The sequence below is a fragment of the Protopterus annectens genome, chromosome 3.part0 (assembly GCF_019279795.1).
Source record: "Protopterus annectens isolate FY-2018-M chromosome 3.part0, PAN1.0, whole genome shotgun sequence".
Taxonomy (NCBI): domain Eukaryota; kingdom Metazoa; phylum Chordata; order Ceratodontiformes; family Protopteridae; genus Protopterus; species Protopterus annectens.
Window position 1 is genome coordinate 993,699,738 of NC_056731.1, and position 12,278 is coordinate 993,712,015.

Sequence of the window (12,278 nt, forward strand, 5' to 3'; positions counted from 1 at the left end):
AATCATATGTAAAGTGGGAAGAACTATCTAGTCCTTTGTCAATATATAATACCAAGTCTGCTTATTTAAGCAGCTGGGTGTAACACTATGTACAACTGAGTGTTGTGCTGCAATAACACAATGTGTACAGTATGGGTTATCAGTGGCAATAAATACTACATAAGCATACCTTTCAACTGTACAGATTTTCAAAGGATGCCCATTTTTCATTAAATTGTGTTTTTCTGGCAACTTAGTGATAAATCATTAAGGACTGAAGCTAGAAAATAAAGACAGACATTTGAGTTTCAGACTTCACATCCTTCAGAAAAATTCATGCTATTGCAAAACCTGTTATTCTATCACCTTTCTAAGTTTGTAAGAGCAATATTTAAAAGTTGTCCCTACTTTTGGGCCTTTGTCCCACTTTTGTTTATGGCTTTGTGCAGAGTTCTTGCTCTAAGAGGTTGAGAGGTATGTACGTGAGTGAAACAGACTGTGTCAGATGTCAAGCAGAGGAAGGTAGACATATTTCTGCTTTGGCAGAGTTTAAGCAGCATCATTATTACAAAGACACCACTTCAAGACCCTGTGGGCCTTCGAGTAAATATGCTGCCATGGGCAATATGTATAAGAAATCCTATATTTATTTATCAGCTTTACTGTTGTTATATATTTTACAAAGGTGTGTTAGTGACTTACAACTGTAGTAATCCTGCCTTTCTCCTTCTCTGACAGTCTGTGATGTCATAGTATTGACAGAGACATGGCTAACAGGGTATTTTCTGGACATGGGAGCAATGGACATGTCTGAACATAACACACATTTAGAATGCACTGAAATGCATAACATAAGGAACTGGTGAAGGGAAAGACATTGGCAGATATAGCAATAGTAACAGAATGCATGACTGTATCATAATCATGTGTCAACAAAATAGATAGGTCTATATGTTTCATTGTTTCGTATTCTGCGATGGTATTTCTACCAAACCAATGCTTCCTACTAGCTATAATCCTACTGTGTAGTATTGCGCATATAGAAGTGTTCAAGGGTGCTCTGTAAAAAAAAATCAGTTAATTGATACATCAATAAAAATCATCCTGTTGATATGCATATACATCAATTGCAATATCTTTCTTACAAATTTATTAAAATAATAATGCAAGTATTAGTACAGCAGCTTTAGTAAAAGAGTCTCACCATATAAGAACAACAGGCACCTCTGATAGTTTGCAGCTGATAAACTTGTTTTAGTATATACTAAGTAAACCAGTTCCTGCCTTTGTTTTCTGATTATGATTTACACCCACCTCTGAAACAAGCGACTAATGTCTTCTAAACTTTACGTGATGAAAAGACAATAATACAAGTTTCCTCATTCTTTAGACCTTTGGCTTGGTTAACCTGTTGGAGTACATTCTTAGCAGTTAGAGAAGAAACGCCTTCAGTGCAGCAGAGAACATAATTGAGTAGAGCATTGTAAGTTAAAGGACTAAATCTGGTCAACCATTAAACGGCCTGAAGGAATTATTGCATTTTCCATGAATAAACTGTCTGAAAAGAGTGTAAAGTTGGAGCCTTAGTGACTGGGAACAACATAATGCTTGACATTAACATATAATTTTTGAGGAAACTATATGGTGCAGTCAGTACAGGACAATCCAAACAGGTAAGACACTGTTTAAGTAAGTAGATGTCGATGGCCAAATATATGCCAGTATAAAATGTGTTCAAACAATGGAAGCAAATGAAAAAATCATACGGTGTAGAGTGTTTAAACTAAAATACAGTATAACAGGTAGGATAACATTTTAAAGCCTCACCTTGTAAAGCAACACAAAATAGATTTTATTTTGTTATTGCTTTTGTTGCTTTAGGTTGCCAGTTAAAATAAGGCATACATTTTGATGTTGCTGTGTATAAAGAAATTAAATTAATAAATATAATAATATATTGACAACAGAAGCACACCAAGGTAAAGTTATGTTGTTTTTTACCATATTTATGTAAATGTATCTAGTGTCTTGTATAAGTCTTAAAATAACCATTCTCTGTGGTTTATTGTTATAACATAGTTGGACTATGAGAAGAACATCACTTTTAAGAAACAAACCTTCTAGTACATAGTAATAGGAATATCCGTTGAAGCATATAAATCTCTTAACTGTTTGTCTGGGTAACTTATACAATGCTGTCAGAGCAGAGATCATACAAAAACAAACATAAAATAAAATAAATAAATAGTATTGCTTTGGATATTATTCTCTGTACATGCACTTGGTTTCTGTTGCTTTAACACAATAATGCAGAAGAGTATGCTGTCATAAAGCACAGTTAAAAGTTATTGAATTATATTACATCCCTCTCAACTGTACAGATTTTCACAGAATGTCCAGATTTTTGCCTCATATTTTTGGTGTGTTCCTCCTAAAATTTGTACTTTTCTGGCAAATAGCTGAGGATTGGAATCATTAAATAATGGGGGACTATGGGGGAGGCAAGAGCCTTTGCCAGCAGCCGAAACATTTGAGTTTAAGACTCCACATCCTTCAGAAAATTCATGCTAATGCAAAACCTATTATTCTATCAACCTTCTATGTTTGTAAGAGCAATGTTTAAAATCTGTCCCTATTTGTCCCCCCATCATTTTAGGCTTTGTCCTGATTTTTTGCTCTAAGAGGCTGAGAGGTATGAATTGTAACAACCAGTTAGCAGTATTAGTTAAGATTAGCAAACTATTTTCTGTGACAATGTATGCATATGTTATGCATCTAGATGGACAGTATGCTTACTATAATTGGGAATGATCATGTAGTTTCTGAAATAAGTTTGCTTACATTTCAGATTTAAGGCTTACCACACTACTGTATTCCTAACATTTGCCAAAAAAAATAAAATAAAAAATTGATGAAGCTACTTGGTCCTGCCTTAAATAAACAAAACAGTAAAATCATTGTTTACTAGCCTGTAATTTATTAGCCTGTGGTGACCTCTGACCTCCTAGCTTGATTATTTAGACAGAGGTTATTCAGTTAAATAAAATATATATAAATAATGCTTTTGCAGCACAATCAATAGACTCAGAAAATGTGTGTCTGTGTGTGTGCGTGTGTGTGAGAGATATAGCAACCAGACTGAGACAGAGAGAGAGAGAGAGTGATAGAGAGAAAGAGAAAGAGATGGGGACAGAGCAGTCTATGAATAGTAAAACAAAATGTAATGAAAACTCTGGATTATTACATGTTTTATATGAAACACTTCTATTAAGTCCGCTGGGCTGCCTGAAACTGTCTCTAGATTTGTAATGTGGAGCTTTGCTCTTTGTACTGCTCAGTAAATGGTGTATTTGTCTCTATGGTAATTACATAATTAATGAAAAACTGTATGTATTAGTTTATTTTCAAAAGTCCTGCTGTTCTGTAGCTGTTACACACTCTATATGTTAATATAATTTGAAATGCAGTTTAAAAAAAAACGAAGCAACCTGTGTGTCTAAATTAGACCCCATGACATGTCTATCAATTGCTGAACTACAATGCATTAAAAATGGAAAATAATGACATTCAGAATTTGGACTAAGTTTGTTTAAGAACTGCATTTACTTTATATTTTTCTCTCTGTGAATGTATTTATCATGTATTGTCTCCAGTCAATATTTACATCTTACTATATCAGCATTACTTCCATTTTAAAAATATATTTATGATTTATCTATCTATCAAAAGTTTGTTAATTAGAGTAGAGCACTGATTCACATGGAACCATTCTAAGGTTACCCTGCAAAAGTGCCTTGCACAGGGTAAAGTAGCAACCAAATGAAGGTTGTGGGAATCAAACTCATAACTGATGAAAGAAATAGGTATTTTAGCCATAGTGTTAAACTGTCAGACTATATATCCATATATATCTGCATATATAAATATCTATATCTGTCTCTATATATTCTATACAGTATATGTGTGTGTGTGTGTGTGTGTGTGTGTGTGTGTGTGTGTGTGTGTGTGTGTGTGTGTGTGTGTGTGTGTGTGTATCTACTCACTTTAGTTGAGTAGCCCATATGTCAACCTCCAAAACGTTGACCTCAAAAGGTCGACAAACTGAATGTCAATACATTACCAAACATTGTGCCAAGAAAGAACCTCAGTGTATGCAATTTTCAAAAAAAAACATATTTTTTTACAGGGGACAAAGCACCCCCTGCACCCCTTCTAATTATATATGCTAACTCCAAGATCTCAGAATCTCCAGAGAAAGGAAAGGAAATATTCATCTACCCATGGATTGTCAGTCTTATACCTGTCGACCATCTGCATCAAATGAAGTTGATTTAACAGACTGTTGACAAACCTGCATTTAGACCAAATGCAGGGTACCTATATATAGTTGTTGTCAACCTTTGTGTCCAGGTCTCTCACCACTGAGTGCATACTTAGGGTGTTGTTATTGATGTGGTAGTTAGTTAACAGGAACATTACTCTTACCAAAAGGGATGATAATACATTTTTTTCTGCATTGAGTTTAAGGCCATAATTTTGGCACCAATCATTTGTTTGTGTAAGAGCCTCTTATAGGATGTTGACATCAATTAGGGATTCTATGACCACTCCCAGTTTTCAGTCACCAGCAAACTTTTTCAGCCACAGACCTTTAGTTTTTGCTTGTACTTCGGAGAAATAGATTCCAAACCTACTAATTACATTTATCATACCATCACAATCTTCATCTCAATACACCCACCATACTACCAGTCACCTGTTATATTCAAACAAAAAGTATTCCTTAAATATGACAGGTTAATTACCAAACTTACAAAATTTATGTTTACTGCCCTATCTAAACTGGCCCTCAGTGGTGATACCCACCCTAACCCTGGTTCTACCATTACCGATTCCTCACCTCAAAATCTGCCTAATAGCTGTTGCTTCTCACAACTAGCATCCAACAGAAAGCCATCTGACCTCCTGTTCATGTGTCTAAATATCAGAAGTATAACTAATAAAACCCATGAATTAAACACCAACATAGCCTTATACTCTCCTGATATTCTCATCCTGACTGAAACCTGGCTCAAACCTCACATCAAAAGTGAGGAAATACTCCCAACAGGTTATAACATTCTTTGAGTAGATAGACTATCTAAGAAAGGGGGTGGTATGGCTCTAATGTTTAAACACCACCTTAACATCCAGATCCTAAACACATCTGCCCCCCACATTGGAAGTGAAGAAATCCTATATGCAAACCTCAAACTAAACACTAATAAAACAATCAACATTATAGGATGCTACTTCCCACCTGGCCAGAACATTCCACCTCTGGAAAACCTCCTGAACTGGGCTAACCATTCCCTACCCCAGAAAACCATAATCCTAGGTATCAACTGGCTATCTTGTAGTAACAATCATCCAGCCCAGCACCTAAACCTTCATGGTTTCTCCCAACTAATACAGTCACCTACCTGGATAAATAAAAACTGTAACAAACATACTACTCTTGACTGGATATTAGTCAATAAAAACCCTCACTCGTACTTAGCTGGCTGTCTACCAGACAGCCTCAGTGTCCACACTCCAACATTCCTTCTGAGACACCACTTAAATTGTGCTAAGCCCATCATCTATAGGCAAATCCGAAATAGGGTAAACCTTAACCCTCTCTCCTTTATCTCATCCATTCAAAAATGTGATTGGACACCAGTAAAGTACCTCAATCTGGATGAAGCCATCCACTTCTTCAATAGCACCTTCCTAAACATCCTAAACATACATGCTCCCATAAGAAATGCCAGAGTCAAAACACAGCACTCCCCTTGGCTACACAAAAGCACCAGGGCACTAATGAAAATCAGTGATAAGGCTACGGAGCACTGGCGCTTAACAAAAACACCCTCCTCTAGACAGTCATTCCTAGAGTTGTGCAACAAGGTCAAAAAGCAAATGAAGATAAAACCCAATATTATCAGTCTGCCCTAAACCCCTCCCATCACAATCCTAAGTGGTTCTGGTCCACAATAAACTCCATTCTCCACCCAGGTAAAGTAGGCACCACCACCCCCGCCTACCACTCTCCCTTCCTCCAGCAGTATTGCTAACTCATTCAATAAACACTTTACTGAAAATATTCTGTCTTTGACTAAACAACACAACCCTCTACCCACCCTCCCTACATCAAAACCAAATACTCTGCCCACAGTCTTTTCTTTTTTATCAGTATCTACCTCCTATATAAAAAAAAAACTCTATTGAAACTTAAGCCAACAAAACCTGTAGGTGACAATCTCCCCTCTGAATACCTACAAATAGCAGCAGAAGCCCTAGCTTATCCGGTCTCTATCTTAATCAGTCCTTAACAGAAAGCTATGCCCCTACACTGTGGAAAATATCTCACATCATTCCCCTCCATAAAGGTAGCTCCTCCACTGAACTTTCCAATTACTGCCCCATAGCCATCCTTTCTCCACTTTCCAAGATACTTGAGAAATGCACGCATTCTCAAGTCTTAGACTACCTCTTAACTAATAACCTCCTGTCCAGCACTCAGCATGACTTCAGGCCATACCACAGCACTACTACCGCCTTGCTCTCTTTCACTAATGCTATCCTTCATTATAAAAATAATGGCCTGTTCTCCTCTGCTATATTTCTGGATCTATCCAAGGCTTTTGACATGGTCTCACACAAACTACTAATCTCTGTTCTCACTAACCTATCCTTTTCCCAATCAACTACTGATTTGTTTCACAGCTATCTAACTGGCCACCAATAATCAGTTGTCTGGCATAATGACCTATCTCCTTTACTTCCTGTAACACTTGGTGTTCCCCAAGGCTCCATCCTTGGTCCCCTACTATTCTCACTCTTCACCAGTGATCTATTCACACCCACCAAGCATGCTTCCCTTATACAGTATGCAGATGACTCCACCCTCATCTGCTCAGCCCCAACTATACCTGAACTTCACAAGATCACACAGAAAGCCTTTTCATCTGCAGAAAACTGGCTATCTAATGCCCAGTTATTATTCAACCTGAATAAAAAAGAAAAAATCCAGCACCCCGAGTAGGTGTAGCAATTATATTATTTATTATGAACCAGACCAGTTTCAGCAGTCAGCTTTCCTCAGTGGTTTAGTCATGATGATACACTTGACCTTATTTATAGGTAATGCAAATAAAATGATGTGACATCATTTCCTGTATACATAAATCATGACCAAAATTAAACATGTGAATGAAATAAGACAGTGAAAGTAAGATAATAATAACAGTTAGCAATCACAATTTTAAACTAGCATACATACCAAAAAATGAAATATTGAAACATTATATTTTGTAATAATGATAATAATAATAAACCTGTAATATATAGTAGCAAAATTAACACAAGATGTACACAATAAAATACATTATTGATGATTAATAATAACAGAAGGTTCATTGAAGTTTGTCATTGAGACCCGGTGGAAATAAACCACCTAATAACAATTATTCAGCCTGAGCAAGACTAAACTCCTTAACTTCCAACCCACTAAATCTAACCCAATGATCCCCCACTTTAATAGTCTAGCCAAAGACAATACAGTCATCTCCCCAACAGAACACACCCAAATTACAAGATGTTGAGATTGATAACAATCTCAGATTTGACACTCACATTTCTCTTACCATAAAAAACGTTCACAAAAAAACTAGGTGCATTGTACAGAAACAAACAATTCCTCACCATGACAGCCAGAATTTCTGCTGACAATTGCCACCTAATCTTCAATTTACTCTACACCTCTCCTATACTTACCCACCTTAGACAAACAGACCTAAACAAACTCAAGGCTTGCTACAACAAAATTTCTAAGTTTGCCACTGGTGTATATTGTCTCAGTCACCAGTGTATCTCACGAAAACTTAACTGGCTTGAACTCCCTCAACTTCTTCACTTGAATCAACTCTCTCTCACCCACAAGTTAGTAAACCATCCTCTTAAAGTCCCATCCCTTCAAAACCTTCTCTAGCCCTACTGCTCCACTAGACCACTACGCTCCAGCAGCAAAAATTTACTTCTAGAGACCAAACCCAAGAACTCAGCAGGTGAAGCACTATTCTCCTGGATCATATCTAGATTATGGAACAATCTCCCCCTCTGTAACCACACTACATTCTTACAATCACTTCAAGACTGCACTAAAAACTCACTTAAAAAGTCTCTAGTTATACCCATGCACCAGTCCTGACTAGTAACCCTCCTTTTACCTCCTCTTCCTCTCCCCTTCCCTAGCCACCCTGCCTCACGCCATCTGATCATTGCATTCCTTCATCTGCAGGGTCTGGCTCACCCTTTACCCTCCCCTCCCTCCTCACTCAATCTCTCAGACCTGTTATAACATGCTTAACTACCTCACTTCATTTCAACTACAAATACATATCCAACTGACTTACACCTAACTTCCTCTCACTACCACATATACTACTCACTCAGTCTCCTTTCTTACTCCTGCATCTTCCCCTTTCATCCCATTAGCCCTTCTAGCTTGTTCCACCTTTATGTGGAGCATCTGCTTTATATCTGTTTGAGTTTAGTACAATATTTGTATATAAGATTTAGGTTTATGAGTTTAGAACAGTATCCATTTGAGCTTAGTACTATCTGTATATACATCCTACCTTTATTCCTAGCCTCTAGCTAGTTATTGGTATATCTGTTCATTACTATGTTTCATATTGTATGTATAGCTAATGTTTGCAGCAGTATGTATTATTTGCTATTATATGTATATTCAATTGTTCTTCATGTACTCTGCTGCTCATTTATTGTTCTGTGGAGCTTTTCTCCCCGGGCCTCCATTGAAAAAGGACCTATGTACAGCTGGAATTTCCCTGTAAACAAATGTAAACAAACAAATGTATGGAAATAAATAAATAAACAAATAAATAAATAAACAGTAGAAGTCCGAGGACAGATCAGTGTGGAACACCACTGGCTACAGGTCTGCTGTTGGAGGTGCAGTCATCTATTTTGACTCTATAGGTTCTATCAGTGAGCCAGTTAGTGACCCATCTAATAATATAAGGGTTGATACCTAGCTGGGAGAGTTTGTCAATGATGCCTGAGTGACAGATAGTGTCAAAAGCCTTGGCCAAGTCTAGGTAGGCTGTATGCACAGATTTCCCCTCATTCAGGGCCTTCGTGACTGTCTCAAAGAGGTGCACCAGGTTTAACAGGCATGATCTTCCTTTGACAAATCCAAACTGAGTAGGGTCAAGTCTTTGGAGATTACCTATATCTTTGTTGATAACATTCACGATGATACACTCCATAGCCTTGCAGATAAGGCTAGTCCAGCATTTAATAGGTCCATAATTTCCAGGGTAAGTGGAAGCACCACCTTTGTGCAAGAGAATAATGGTGGCCGTTTTCCATTCAGCTGGGATGAAGTTGGTGCTTAGACTATGGCTGAAACAAATACCCAATGGTGTTGCTAATTCTTGTTGTCCACGTAGGATGCAGCCTGGAATGTTATCAGGTCCCATAGATGCTGTGTTTTTGACCTAAGAGAGGGTATTTATCACCTGCTCTTTAGAGATGCAAGGTAGGAGACAGGTGGTAGGGATGTCATGGAGTATGTGTGGTGGGGACAGGGGTTTGAAGTTTTCACAGAACCTATCAGCTAACAAGTTAGCTATGTCCACAGGTTCAGTATATGTGGTATCATTAACTACCAGTTCGGTACAAATCTGAGCCTTTCCATTTAGGTTACGGATATAACTAAAGAATGCTTTTTGGTTGTCCTTAGTTGAGGAAGCTAATTTGGATTCATAGTTTGCTTTAGAGGACTTCACAGGAAGCCTTATTTGCTTGTTTAAAGTGAGGAGGGAGTCTTTCAAGTTTAGGGCTTGCTCCCTCTTACTCTTAGACAGCAATTTCTTCCTCTTATTGTAAAACCTGTTAATGGCAGTTGTCCACCAGGCAGGTTTGCTCTTCCTTGTGGGCCTTGTTTTGGTCCTATATGGTACGGCTGAGTCAATGCAGTTATACAGGTGTTTGTATAAAGCATTGGTGTAGAATTCGGCATATCTGCCAGTTCCACATGAGAGGGGAGGTGCAGTAAAGCTATTTATACCATCCCATAAGAGATTATAATCTCCTTTGGATAAGTTTTTTTAGTTTAGTTGCTGGTGGCGGGGGGGGGTGGGGGGGCAGGTGTGATGGTTACTTTAAATGACACTGATTTGTGGTCATATCTCAACAGGGAAGCACTCACAGTGGGGGTGCTACAATGGTCTCCCATATTGGTAAGCACTAGACCCAGGATGTTGGCACCCCTTGGGGGGGTGTCAATCAGCTGGTCCAAGGCATTGGAGTTAACAAAGTTCAGGAAGCTTTGGAAAGCGAGTTTGAGTATGACTAATTTACCCAGTCAATGGATGGGTAGTTAAAGTCACCCAAAACCATGGTGTTTGGATGCATCTTGATAGACTCAAGTAGATCCAAATAGGCAGAGTGAGTGTCCTGTTTCATGGAGGGGGTCCTATAGCTGGCAATGACTTGAATAGGTGTCCTGTCCACAGTTTATTGCACCTGAAGAATCTCCAGGGAATCATATTGTTTAACCAATCTGGAGGTGTGTGTGTATATATATATATATATATATATATATATATATATATATATATATAGATGGTTTCAACTCCATCGTCTCGAAATGCTGAAATACCGAATTTCAGCATTCCGAGATCATGAAGCCGAAAATTCAGAATGCTGAAAGTGCATAAGAGCACATATCTATATCTACACCTGTATCTGTATATATATATATATATATATATATATATATATATATATATATATATATAGATATATATATATATATATATATATATATATAAAATGAGAAAATAGCTAATAACTGGCTCATTGAGAAAAAACACTTATTGAGCCTGAATGCAGAGAAACTCCTGAAAAAACTTTACCATGGGATCAGAAGGATGCAAGTTCAGCCTTTGTCCATTCCTTTTCTTTCCTATAACTCTGAAATGGGCTTTCTTTACCATGGGTCCTGTAGGAGGGCAATTTCAACATTCTGCTTTTCAGGAGTTTTGTTAAGATTGGATTTGATCAGTTTTTCTTGAAAATATGTAGGTCGACAAAACACAGTCTGACTACATGCAGGGATTATATATGTATACGTATAGAGATATGTATATGAACATGCACTAAATGGATCTCAACCTCTTTTACAGCATAACTAGAACATGTACATGGGATAAGTATGTGTCACAGAGAATGCCTTTTCAACGAGACTGTCTTCCACTCCACATAAAGCAAAGTACTTCTCTTACTCTATTCAAAAGATATTTGAATGAATGGACTGCAAGCCACAAATTGTTGGAATCAAACAGTGGGTTGTAGGCCCTGGACAGTCCATCAGCATTTCTGCTGAAATGATTAGAGGAACATCACCCACTAGCACACCTTGCTATTACCAACAGGTTGCCTGTTTAACAATTGCAAAGTGGGATGATCTATTACCAAACTGATGTGTCCACCTGTCAAATAGTATTTCAAACCATAAAAGTGCACTTTATCACTAGAAGCTCTATCATGTTTGAGAATCTCTTTTCTGTATTGCTCAGCTTCCTGCTGATATAGAACAGAGGGTGCTCTTCACCTCAAATGCCTTGCAATAGCACCACCCTAATCCGCATCTCATACATCAGTCTAGAAGGTAAACTACTAAAGTCAGGAATTATTAACATTGGTTGATAGCAAAGTGTGCTTTTCAGCTCATTAAATATTCTAGCGGCCCCAAGAGACCATTGCAACTTTACATGAGCTTTTCCAGAAACTTCCTGTAATACCCAGCTAGTCCAAGTAAAGCCTTTACTTGTCTCTTAGTACACAGTAAAATCCACTTTTTATGTTGTTTATCTTTTCTAACTGTGTTCTTACCAACCCCATCCTAAAAGGTACTCTCAGTACTTGGCTTCCATTTTATGTAGTTTACTTTTCTTAACATGTACTGACAAGCCTGTCCTTCTTATAGATTCTAACACAGCCTGCACCTTAGGTATGTGCAGTTCTAGTCCAGGTATGCCATAGCATATCAGGGGTGGGATTTCAGTATTTTATCCATTAGGATTTGAAAGGTGGCTAAGACTCCATGTAGACCAGATAGCAACACAATATAATAAAATATACCCCAGGCAGTTAAAAAAAAAATTTTTTTTTCTCTGATGGAGGAGCAAGTAATATTTGTCAGAGTCCCTTCTTCAAGTCTAGTGTCATCAAAGATTGCCTTTCCT

At 37.7% G+C, this 12,278-nt stretch overlaps 1 protein-coding gene across 1 annotated transcript in view; it reads left to right on the plus strand.

Annotated features, from left to right (window-relative positions):
* Window positions 1-1,421: 1,421 nt before the first annotated feature.
* VGLL1 (vestigial like family member 1) overlaps window positions 1,422-12,278 on the plus strand; it is a 428,026-nt gene continuing 417,169 nt past the window's right edge. Inside the window, exon 1 of the mRNA XM_044065293.1 lies at window positions 1,422-1,652. The gene's annotated coding sequence lies outside the window, so the exon portion shown is untranslated. The remainder of the gene's footprint in view (window positions 1,653-12,278) is intronic.